This window comes from Uloborus diversus, chromosome 1 (assembly GCF_026930045.1).
Source record: "Uloborus diversus isolate 005 chromosome 1, Udiv.v.3.1, whole genome shotgun sequence".
In the NCBI taxonomy this organism is placed as follows: domain Eukaryota; kingdom Metazoa; phylum Arthropoda; class Arachnida; order Araneae; family Uloboridae; genus Uloborus; species Uloborus diversus.
The window spans coordinates 71,464,715-71,477,853 of record NC_072731.1 but is presented as its reverse complement, the minus strand read 5'-3'; positions in this window follow the sequence as shown (position 1 = coordinate 71,477,853).

Genomic DNA, 13,139 nt, shown 5'->3' with positions numbered 1-13,139 from the left:
TCGGAAATGTTAGCTTCTAGCTTACATAAATTATCCCCCCTGTCTTCATCAGAATCTGATACTTTTCTTGAATTATCATCACAAGTGAAATCAAAATATTTTGGGTCATATTCAATGTTATTTTCAGAACAATAAACCTCGGCTTCGCTTTCGAGCTTTAGAACCGACGTGTCAATAAATACTTTGCCTTGGTATTTCTTTAACTCATTTAATTCTCACTGCATGCTATTTTATGATTTTCAAGATATTCTTCTTCTACTTCAGATTTACTCAGAAGTGAAATAAAACTGCATACCTCTGTTTCCCGTTCCTGTTTTTTTATCTTTTTTTCCCCGCCCAGAATTTATTTTCATCGAATTTAACATTCAACGCTAAATCTTGTCACTTCGCTATTTTCGGAATCCCAAATTCTATAATATACAAATGAAACTCATACCCTACCATGACTCCCTGTTTAGCTTTCATATTCATTTTCTTTATTTTCTATTTTAGAAGTCTAATATACGAAATACAGCCAATAAACACGGGAGTGTTTAATAGATGGCTTTCTTCCCTCAAATAGCTCAAAAAAGGTTTTGGTTTTTCTTTTTAAAACCGCTCTAGTCCGTAAGTAGTGGAAGCACATAGCTGCTTCGGCTCAAAACTGCTTAGGCAAACCCGATTCATTCAAAAGTGTCCTAATTCCATTCATTAATGTTGAGTTATAGTGTTCTATGACGCTACTTTGTTAACTGGAGGATTTGTTGTTTTTTTTCGATTCTTATGCTTTGGTCACTAAGGTAAATTTCAAACCGGGAGTTCAGAATTTCCTTTCCGTAATCGGATCTTTCCCGCAAATCTCTCTGTTCTTTTTTCGAAACCTGACAAAATATTCGAAAACCTCACTTTTTTGAAAAATTGTCTATTATTGTGAAAATAATCCCCCTCCCCCTAAAGAACTCAACTGCTAAGGAACCCATCGCATTTAAATGCAAAAGATCTTACCCGGCTTTGGCTTGAATCTCCGTTACAGGTTTAAACAAAATTCCCCGATGTTTCCATTTTACACGGATAACACTCTGACATATTTTTACTTTTTATATGCAGTGAAAGACAGTGAAGTACAGAATCACACTTTTCAGTATTTATGATATAGTTTTTGCCCTAATCATAAACACGTTGATGCCAAACTTTAAGACTCAAAGGGTTCTAAAAGTTAAAATGTAAGGAAACTGATGAGTTCAAGGTTACAAGAGTTTCAAATTCTACTGTAGTTCTCGAGAATCCACTTTTCTGAATAAGCATGTCCTTCATGCTCATTCAGAAAAGTAGATGATGTCAAACTATGACAAACAATGCATAATAATGTAAATTTTCTACTTTAATTAAAAAAACTAATTTTGACGAGAACGCAACACTGCCAGATCAGAAATGAAAAGCTGAAAATTATAAAATATAGCCAGGCACGGCCTGAACTTAAATATATTGGAAGGCGTATAATCTCAATTTGTCGAACGGATCTTACATACTTGCCGATTAATAAAATACTGATGCATGCACACAATTAAGTACAATATCTAATAAATTTTGGACATTCGAGAATTCAAAAATTGCAACATTACGATTGTCCCCAAATTTGTCGAATCGCCAGACAAAATTTTCCCAATATGGCAGTTTTGGGGGGGGGGGGTCATAGAGACTTCCCGTGATCTTCCATCGAGTGCCTTTGAATATAGTTTCTAAAATTATTTTTAGGTTCACAAGTTTCAATGGTACTAGTGCATTTTTCCTGAAGTAAAACTTTAATTTCCTACTGACACAAATATAAAACTTTTAAAACACAAGGGTTTTCGTGTTTGTATCTAAAAATGCTTATTTTTATTAGTTTTTTTTTTTTTTTTTTTTTTTTGAGTGCTTTATTGATGATTTTTTTAATTATTGTTATTTTAGTTTTGTTCGATAAGTATGAAAGCTGGCTCCAGTTTTCAGAGAATTTTGAGTCGTTCAGACATCAGAGTATTGTATTTCCAGAGGGGCAAATTCTTCAACAAAAAATATCAGTAAACTTGATATTGTTTGCGTGTCTCTCGGTTACGTTGTTATTTTATTTATTTACATTTTATTCATCGAATTATGTACATGATATAAAAGTTACTTACGCTATAGCGTAAAGTTTATCAATAAAATATTTAAATGCAAACTCTTAAAGAATTTAGAACTGAACATAAGAAAGAAAAAGAAAAAAAGAAGAAAGAAGTCAATCGCGATACGCTAAAAATTTACTAGAAAACATAAGAATTTAAATTTTAAGTACTCACATCCTATATAACACAAAATATAACCGTAAACAAAGTCTAAAGTTCTAATAACTTTAAATACGATCAAGAAAGGAATTAATTTATTTTTAAATCAAATTTGAATTTCAGAAAATGCTTAAAAACTATCATGCGTGCAGTACGATATTCAGGATCACAACCACTACTCGGACTTTTGCTATAAAACAATCGCTACACCTTAGCAACTAAAAGAAACTGCAAAGTCAACATCAACGAATATTGGAATACGAATTATGATTTCAAAATACACACTATCATTTTACTTACATTATCGATGATAAAGAAAACTACATTTTGAAGAAAAGGGAATGAATAATATAACTATTACTTACCTTCAACTTGAATTACAGCTGATCAGTCCTGTCTCAGCACACCCCCGAAAAATTACTAACATGGCAGTCGATACCTCGAATTCATTCGTTTATCTTCCCGTATGAAAGGAAACACCTTTTGCGCATCGTTTTGCGCGATTTAAAACAGTTTTACAGTTTTTCTCTGTTATTTAGCAAAGAAAGCAGTATTAAACTGTAGGAAAATACAGTATATTACTTTAAAAACAACAATTATTTTTTGCAGTGTGGATGCAACAGTCTAAAATGTGGATGCCGAAATCATGGTTTAAAGTGTACGAATCTATGTTTAAATTGTCACGGTTCTGAAAAATGCGCCAATGTGGAAGTAAAAACCTACGAGGAAGTTAATGATTTAGATGAAATTGGGGATGAAGAACTAATGCAGACTGGAAAAAATATTGGAGACGAAGATGATGGTCTAGAAAATTTCGAAGATCTACTGGAATCAAGAACAATAGTTTAGCATAATGATGAAGAAAAGCCATCAAAGAAGCGAAAACTAATGGATAAGTAAAGGATGTGATTATAGTTAACGATTAAAAATTGATAAATAACAAGATAATAAAACGTTTTCTTAAAATAAATGAAGTATTTTTTAAACGAAATAAATGTCTTATACCTTTTTTGTGCAATTAAAGTGCAAATTTTAAAAAATGGCTTAACATTTTACATAATGATGATTTTTTTTTTTTTCAAATTCGAGTTTTTTTTATTTTTTGCGAAAAGTTTCCATGGTATTGTATATTGTTTTTTATACCATTAAAAAGTAGAGATTCCAAAGAAAAAAACTTGCTCCGATTTTTTTTAAAAAATCAGATATTTTGACGTGAGATTTTTTGATTGAAAATTCTGATGCTTTTTTAATATTGAATCAAAATAAGGAGAAAAAAAATATTTTAAATCCAAAAAATTACAGTGTATTTGAGACATAATAAGGTAACTTTTCATTAAATTTAGTGAAAAAAAATTTTTTGTGGGAGATAAAAGTAAAAAATCAAAAAGTCGGTTTTTTGAATTTTTCGCATCAATTTGGAGGTTATGTAAAAAAAAGTGCAAATACAAAAGTTGTAGATCTTTTTATTACCAATAACTTTGTAATTTAGTTTTTTTCGATAGGACTCTTAGTTTTTCCGGAAATCGTGATGAACCGTTTCCCACCCCCTTAAACCACCCTACACCCCCCCCCCTTCCCGAACTCAGCTCGCCCATAATTTATTTTTCCTATTAATGTTATTAGATTTTCTTACCTTTCGAACTGGTTTTATCCTGTTCTAAATTTTTTTGGTCTCAAACATTATTGGCACTGGCCTATATGTTGTACCTTGGAACGTATCTTAAGGTACAATATGTTTGGCTGTTCCAAAATACAATCACCACTGGGTTTTAAGAAAAACCAGAATAGCGGACGATAGATGTACCACCATTATTTTCTCATAACCAAAATATTTAAAGTACTTGTCTTTTATAGCAAAATAAAATTCAGTTGATTAGTTTTACAAATATAAATTAAAGACGGAAAATGATATAAAAATGAAGAAAATATTTATTTTGGAGGCGTGAAATTTTCTTTCTCTCTCAAAATCATCAATTTAACTCTTTTGATGTTTATTGTTACTAAGACCCCATTTAGTGGGGAAGGTTTATATTAGAGATTACAAAAACCATGGCTGCTAAAATTAGATTCTTAGAAATTATCAGTGCCCCAAGGTACAACATTCTCCGAAGAGAAAATGGGAATTTTGTCTATTACTCATCCTTTTCTGGGTTGGACCTTTTTCCGAAATTAAACAAGCAAACATAGAATGAACAAATTAAGAAGATCTAAAAGCAGCCAAATGTTGGATGAAAGAAAAATAGTTTTTAAAGTCTAAATACATTAAAAGGCTCTGAAAACTGGGTTAACCTGACAGCAATGGAATAAACATGTCTGTAGCTGTTGCCGTTAGCCTACTAATGTACTTGTTTTAATACACTTTAAATCTGTTCAGCAGTTTAGCTGTTTTAAATGCATACCAATACACTGCACCAAAATTTAAAAATGTATTGTGTAATCTCTAGAACTGGCATTGTAATAATTCGCGTTCTCCATTCGAAAAGAAATTAGAACCAAGAATCATAAAATGATTCTTATTCCATTATTTTATAATGATTCCATTATTTTATGCTCTCTTGGTATATCTGACAAAAATAGTAGCTTACAGGTAAGAAAAAAAGACGACATTTTGTATAACAGTGGTATTATATTTCTACTTCACTTTATTACTGTTTGTTGAAAATTGAAAGGAGATTAAAGTCACCCAACACTACAAAAATTTCAAAATAATTCTGATAAGAAAATAAATTTTGAATTAACGAATTCTTAATTTTTCATAAAGTAAATAAAAATACAATATTTATTACCTGCGGCCTACAAATTATAAGATAATATTTAATATAATAACAATAATAATAATTAGTGATAATTCTTCCTGTCTTTATGTGACAAACTGCATAAAGAAATAAACGTAAATGAAACAAACCCAAAATTCCATGATATAAATGTGCGTTTACAATTAAAATAAAATACTGCTATAGAATTAAGTAACCTGAAAATGATAAACAATGATGTTGTTGATTGAAAAGTTATTTTTTTACGTAGCCCTTTTACGGAATTAACTTACCTGCTCATGTGGTAAAACAAATGAAAATAAAACGCTTCCAAAGCGCGTTGGGAGAAAAAAATACAGAAAGATTTTGCAGCATAATATACGTCTTAGATACCAATAAAAATCCATAAAAATAATCAAGAATATAATTAAATAAAATCAATTTTTCGAATTTTTGGGCAAGTAATGAGTGAGAAATGTTTCAACTACTGTCTGAAATGTTTAAATGATTACTTCTTAGAAATAGGTGAAAAATAGTATTTTGGAAAGAAAGTTCTTCGAAAAAAACCTTTTTTTAAAAAAGAATTAAAAAATAAATAAATGAATAAAAAAAATAATTTGAAAATCGGGAAATTCCACTGGAAGTTCAAAACAAAAATTCTTGCATCAATTGCTTGTCAGTACTAGATTTTTTTCTCATCTCTATTTTTAAAAACTTTTGTCAAAACGCACGCTACTGGCAAATACGCGCAAAAAATTTTAAAAAGGAAAAAAAAAAGTACAATATGAAACATACTTTTTATTAGATTAAATGTTTTTTTTTTTTTTTTTTTTTTTTTTTGACTTCAAAGTGCATAAAACCAATGGCATTGTGTGAACGCCTCTTTTTTTTTTTTTTTTTTTTTTTTGCAAAAAACAAGTTTTGTCGCACACTGACACACAAAACTACTTCTTTTAAAAATTAGTAGGGACGGATAGGAATCATACATGCATTCTGTTTAAATTATTTTATACTCTTGAAACCAAAAAATGATATAACAATGTTCAGAAAATTCTGCTTTACTACATAATTACGCATGTTTTAAATTTTGTTGTGTGATGACGATCAGAGTTTCTGCAAGTTGCTGTATTTTACAAGATTAATCATCTCATATAAACGTTTCTTTTTCTTCATAAAAAGCGAAAAAAAGCACGGTTTTTTTTTTTTTTTTTTAAACGAACACGCATATTTATAAAAGAAGTGAAAAAGGTAAACTTTTTTCTTGTATAGTTTCACATGATCATGTTTCAAGGATCGATTTCATCTCCGAAGATTTATTATGAGAAACACAAATGAAGATGGACAGTCATATTATTTTTAAGAGTTAACGAAAAAAGAACCTTTCTCAAGAAAGTAACTTCAAAAGCCTGATGTCTAAATTTATAAAGCTAAAGAAATTGAAGTCTTAGAAATAAAACGTTGCGGCCGATACACGGTTCAAAATTTCCTACATTTTTCTGAGAAATCAAGAATCCAAATGAAAAAGTAGTTTTTACATTATAAGAAGGAGATTCTCTTAAAATCGAGTAAAACATCGAACGTCGCATAACTTTCACAGCTTCTTATTTTTTTTAAAGATATACAGCTATGATTCTTAAATAATAGCAATATTACTATTAATGAAATAATATTAATAATTTATTACTATTACTATCATGATTTTTACAACAACAACAATTCCAATTTATTTTCTCTTTGTTTCCGTCAAAAGAGAACAATAGGACGAATAAATACCTTCCAACGTTAACCCCCAATTCATCAGCAGGGTTTAACGTACTATGACCGACATCTTAATTTTTATTTTAACAGATATGGAGTTCTTAAATTGCAAATAATTTTAATGTCGGTAGATTCAAGTTATATTAAATGCTTACTTATTTTGAACTTTAATTTGACTTATTTTCTTTATTTTATCGTGACGAACGTAACATTCAGAGACTATCGTTGCATAGCAAAGTTTTAAATATTAAATAATTATTCATCTGTAGTTTTGGTGAAATTTGTGAAATAACAAAACTTTTATGCAATGCTACATGTAAGAAAACACAGTTTAAATCATATAAATTGGTTTTGGAAACTAGTTTCCTATACTGTGACGAGCATAACATTTTAGCAACCAAGAATATTTACGTGAAATTCAGATCTAAATTTCTTTAAAGTTTGGATAAATATTTTTATTAAGATAATGTACTGTGTTTTTTCCTTCCTGAACTTCATTCTCCATTATGAAAAACACGCATTTCTGCTGAAAATGTAACAGAAACATATATTTATTCAAAATACCACGTGTGATGAACGTAACTCTGAAGATGGAACTTTTTAGAAAAGGAGTTTCTTGTGCAGGTACATATCGAAATATTAATAAGTAAGCACTATATCACAACAAATTTTCAATGTGGGTTAAATAAATGCTGTTTCATTAGCTTGTTGCTCATTTTTTTCGCCTCTATTTTTTATAATTTTTTATTACGCAGAAGCAGACATGTTTTTCCTGATAATTACCAAGAAATTTAATCCTCTTTACAAAAAAAAAAAAAAAAAAAAAGCAATTGTTAAAATAGATTCACCAAGAAGGTTTCTTCCATGAACTATTTTGACGTTCCTTTCTGTGTCATTGCGATTTCAGTATTATTATTATTCTTCAGCAAGGTAACATATAAGAGCCTTTTTTCCTGGGACTACTTGGAAAAGCATGTTTTTTTTTTTTTTTTTTTTTTTTTGAGTCTTTCCGTAAACGTGGCATATAAAGGCGAAGTTATATGGGTTTACAAATATGTACAAAGTTAACTTTATAGCTTCCCTGTGATTGATTCTAATCTTCTGCATTCACATTTTTGAACCCATCAATATCTTTCTTGTTGATTAATTTCAATCCTTATTTCTACTTTGCTGTAATATTCGCATATGCTCTGCTGCTTTTTTCCTGATATTTTCTCTTTGTTTGTCCCATTCTTGCTCTGTTTTCACTCTAATTTTGAACTGCCGTTTTTTTCCATATTATACCACCCAAGAAAACTCCCTAAATTATTGTTAAAAAATTGAGCCAATTATTGTACAATTTACAAAATGTTATACAGCACATTAAAAAGCTATTTCTTTTAAATCCAATTTTCATTTATTTCTTACTAAACTAAACGCTCGAAAGATGCAGTAGGGGAAAACCACGTTTATCCAGCCTCCGTGTATCAGGCTTTCAGGTTCAAATTGATAGTTGAAAAAATGTGTTTTAATAGATATTTTAATATTATTATAACAGTAACATATACTACACCGAAGTATAACTATACCGATCATTCGCTTTTTATTTTGATTAAATGTACAGCTCCTGCATACATTGTACAATGAATAATGGCATTCCAACTGGCATCACTGCATCTGAACTACAAAGTTCAAGAGTTTGCGTGATCACGTGTCATTCAAACGACACATGTGCTTGTACCAGGGAAGACAGTGGAGCAATTATTTGTTACAACATTATATGAAAAACATTTTGGGCACTTTTTTTGTTTGACCTCTTGTGCTCAACCACATTGTTGCCGAATCACAAAAACATTGATGTTGCTGAATTTCTCTATTTTGTTTACATAAAAAAGTTCAGTTGTTCAGATAAAAAATTTAAACAAAAAAAAAATCATATGAAAGTAGACATTTTCGTTTGTTTTGATCCTTGTTGGAACTTTGACACTGTAAAAACTATATTTGTGAATGATGAAGATAAAAGTAATATGTAACACATGTACGGTAAGAAATTTCTTCCACTACAAAGTATAAATGAAACACATGATTTTAAATGATAAGTCTGCTAAATCTGTTAAAATTGTATGCAAGTATAAGAATACGCGTAATTTAGGTAGGTCAGAGGGGGTTAATGGTCCCCTAGCTTGAAAAAATAATATTTTTACATATAAGAGAGCCAGGAGTGGATACAAACTATCATTTTAGGTAGGTAGGTCATGCTGGAGATACCTCCCCTCTCCTCTTCCCCATGAACGAACCTTAGCTTTTGTGCACGAAAATTTTCTGAAAATATTTGGGTGTCATTTCAAAGCTCCAAAAGACAAGGAATATGGTATCCATTAGGGCAAAAACGTTACTAATCGATTTCATAAGCAACGAAAAAAGTTTAATTTCAAATATTCACTTAAAAAAATATTTACTGAATTGAAAAGAATACTGAAATTCCTATGCTATTTATCATTTTATTCATAAAGTGTTTGAAAAAAATATAGGCGGACAATATTGCGATGGTTTGGGAGGAGGGGGTGAGGAGAAAAATTCGGAATGACAGATTTGTTCACAAGGTTCTAATTTCAAAAGTTGAGTGTTGCAGAGAAAGCAGAAGCACTTTTAAAAGCATTATATGACTCTATTAATAGCATGGACAGCAGCAAAACAGCTACAAAATGTGTCTGTTTACACTTACAATTAGTTTTGAATAAACAATTTTAAATTTTTTCTTTTTTAAAAATTAACGGAAGATATTTTCTGGAGCATTGTTTTGCTAGCGATGTTAAAACCATAAATATGTGAATTAAATACGAATTTTTTGTCTTTCTTCCGGTAGATGGCGCCACATTTTGAAAAATATCTGAATATGAATTTTAGAATATTTTCATTTACTTACTCAGCTCGGAGGTAAAACGAGAAAAAAGGAGGAAAATTATCAGGCTCGCGCCAAACTTGATTGGCTCCGTCGTGCATAAACGTTTGTGCAAAATATAATTAACACCTGGGTGAGGTTTTGTAGACATGTAATATGGAAAAAAATACGTTTGGCATTTAATTTATCAAAAGAAAACAATCTGTAATATTTTTTATTTTGCAACACAGTACGTTTTCGCTTTATATCTCCAGGGCCTAATTTCTCAAGTGGCATACTCGGCAGCTGTCTAGGGCGACAAAATTTTCAGGGGCGGCAAATTTTGCTTTAGCCACACACTTTTTAAATTTATTTTTTATTCTTGAAAGTAAATTATTAGCATTCTTTCATTTTTCACAGATACAACTTTTTCTTGTCACAAATACATAGCCACTTCAAAGTTTTTTTTTTTTTTTTTTTTTTTTTTTTTTTTAATTTAGTACACAAATTGTAAAAGAAATAAAGGGGAAGGGGAGAATCGAGTAATTATGGTCAAGTAGTTGCTTTTCGGAAAGAGGTTAACCTATATTATTGTCTGCAATACATAACTATTACGTACACCTAAATAATATGCAAATGTGCTTTCCGTATTTTTTATGTACGGTAACTCGAAGCAGTGGAATTACCATGAACTAAAAATCACAAAAATATTATAATTACACAAATTATAATGCAAGCGCTACAACCAAAATGAGGAATAGCAAATCTATTACGTCTCGTATGCTCAATCTTGTGTACTATTAGACCGAAATAGCATTCACGGCTCCACATTAAGATGTGTTCACTTGTTTTTAGTGTAAATGATAGTGTTTTTGAATACGATGTTTAGACAACATATCAATAATGTTTTCTTTTATATTCTCAGCGAGAAGGATTAATTTTTTCAATGAGCAGTATAATTTCACCGCCGTCATTAGGTAAAATGAAGAATTCCATTTTTCTCTTTTTGAATGGGGTTTCTTTTTTTGTCCCCCCCCCCTTCATTTGGAACATTTTTGATCGGTAGAGCTCGGTGCCTTTTTCTCTCCATCGCCGTCGTGCTCCGCACAACCTTGCACATAGGGGCGGCGCGGACCTGAACATTATTTTTGTTACGTACGTAACGAAATGCTATAAGAACCTAAAAATACCATTTTTATTGCGAAAGAGGAAATTAAAACACAGTACAAGAACGGAAAATTTTTATCTCTTTCAAAAGCGAACGTAGAAATGCACATGGCTGTAAATTCAAATGTAAGCAAAAAGCACTGTTTCAGACCGCCATGTAATTTGTCACAGTATTACGAACATTCTAAATAAAAAACTGAAATTATATTGTCTGCCAGATAAGTGTGCAAATGTGTTAACAATTTTACTTGTATCAAAATTTGCTTCTGTTCCGTGTGTTCAGAGAACATATAAGTATTGTAAATAAGCATTTGTTTACGCTTATAATTAGCAAGAGTTGATTAGTTAAGAGTCAAAACAAAAAAAGAAAGAAAGAAAAAATAAGTCCACATTTACTCCGATTCGTCTTTTTCAACATGCGAGTCCAAAAAGAATAAAATTATGTGTTTGGTAAGTTTGATGTTACGTATTTAATTCCGCTAGTAGTTCTTAAAATTTAAAACAAAACGATATGATTTACTACACTAATTACATATTTTATTACTTTTACTAGGTCAAAGGTTTTAAAATATTGATAAATAAATTTAGCTCAAATTATTGTTTCTAATAAGTACAATATTTTACTGATTGTGGAAATTAAAAATTTTGTAATGTTCTTATAAATTGGGTTTTTTGTGATATTATAAACAGATAAAATTCAATACCCAATTTTTCGCTTTAGACAAAATGCAAATTTTGAATTTTAATCTGCAGTTTGTACATGATATTGCAAATATCCAACCAAGTACTTTAACTTCGGATTATTTTTCTGTTTAAATTAGCGTTCAAGCCACGCTTTTACAAAATTATCGAATTTTTGCAACGTAACATCAAATATTAGCGCCTGATTAAATTTTTATTTATACTGTTTTTTTTTTTTTTTTGTTTGTTTGTTTGTTTTGTTTTGTTTTCAAATTTAAAAGGGCTTAATAACTTCATTAACCTTTCGAAATTTCAACACTAAGTTCTAATTTACAAACACTGTTTTAATTTTAATTTTAGGTATAATGACACTGATTCTTTGATTTGAACGAAAATGTAGTCGTTTAAAATAGTAACTCCGTTTCATTACGTCCAATAGAAAAAAATAATTTGAGGATCTTCTTCCTAATTTACACATTTCCACCAAATCGAGGCAATTAATTTTGGAAATTTTAAACCCTCATATTTGTAAAGTTAGACCAAACAACGTAAGTAGAAGCACAAATTTGTAAATTACAGCAGACACGTGTTTCGGCGTTACAGGGAACGCCTTTTTCAATGCAAAAAATAATGAGCTTATGGATGAAAAGACATCCGACAAAAGCCAAGAGCAGATAAGCATGCAGCTTAAAAGATAAAAACAGCGGATTAGCCAAACACCAATGACAAAGTTATAAACCGAACAGGAACCAATAGGAATGCAAGCAAAGTCTAGGAGCTTTCTCTTAGGTACGACAAAGAAAGAATTCAATTGGACAAGGATTAAGCCGAAGCTTCAACAAAAGGAAAAGAAATTGTCAGTAACCGTGAACCGCAAGAAAGGAAAAGCAGAATGGAAAACCATGAAATAAAATAAACAGAAACGAAAAATATTCGAAAAAAGGAAAAATAAAGATAAATAGAAGAAAATTGGGGGGGGGGGGGGGGGTCAATCAAGACAAAAAGGTAAAAATAAACAAAGGAAGATAGATAAAAATGAGTGGAGAAAGAAAAAAAGAAAAAAAAAAAAAAAAAGGGGGGGGATGGGGAAAGGACAGTATTAAAGATATGGGAGCCAAATGTTAGAAAAATATGGAACTGCACTAAGATCGTTAACTAAGTTACAACTGTTCCTCAAAATATGAAAGGATTCCCAAAAGTCAAGATCTGATGAATTGGGGCATTTTTGGATAATCTGATAAGAGTTAAAATCAAAAGAGTGATTCGAATCCCAACAATGTTGAGCAATACTAGACTTATTTAATTGTTGTTTTTTCACATAATTTTGATGCTCTTTCAAGCGAATTTTTAAAGCACGCCGAGTCTGTCCAATATAGGCAAGTTTACAACTACAATTAATTCTATAAATTCCACAACAATTAAGAGGGTGAATAGGATCTTTAAGAGAAGAGAATGAAAGTTTATTAATAGGAGAGAACACCACCTGGAATTGGAAACGTTTTAGAATCTTAGCAACCTGATAGCTTACAGATGGAAAGAATGGCAAAACAACCAAATTCTTTCTGATGAAGGTTCGGTTAAGAACATTAGTTTGGGATTTATTTGAAAGTTTTTTATAAATGGAATCAATCAAAGTTG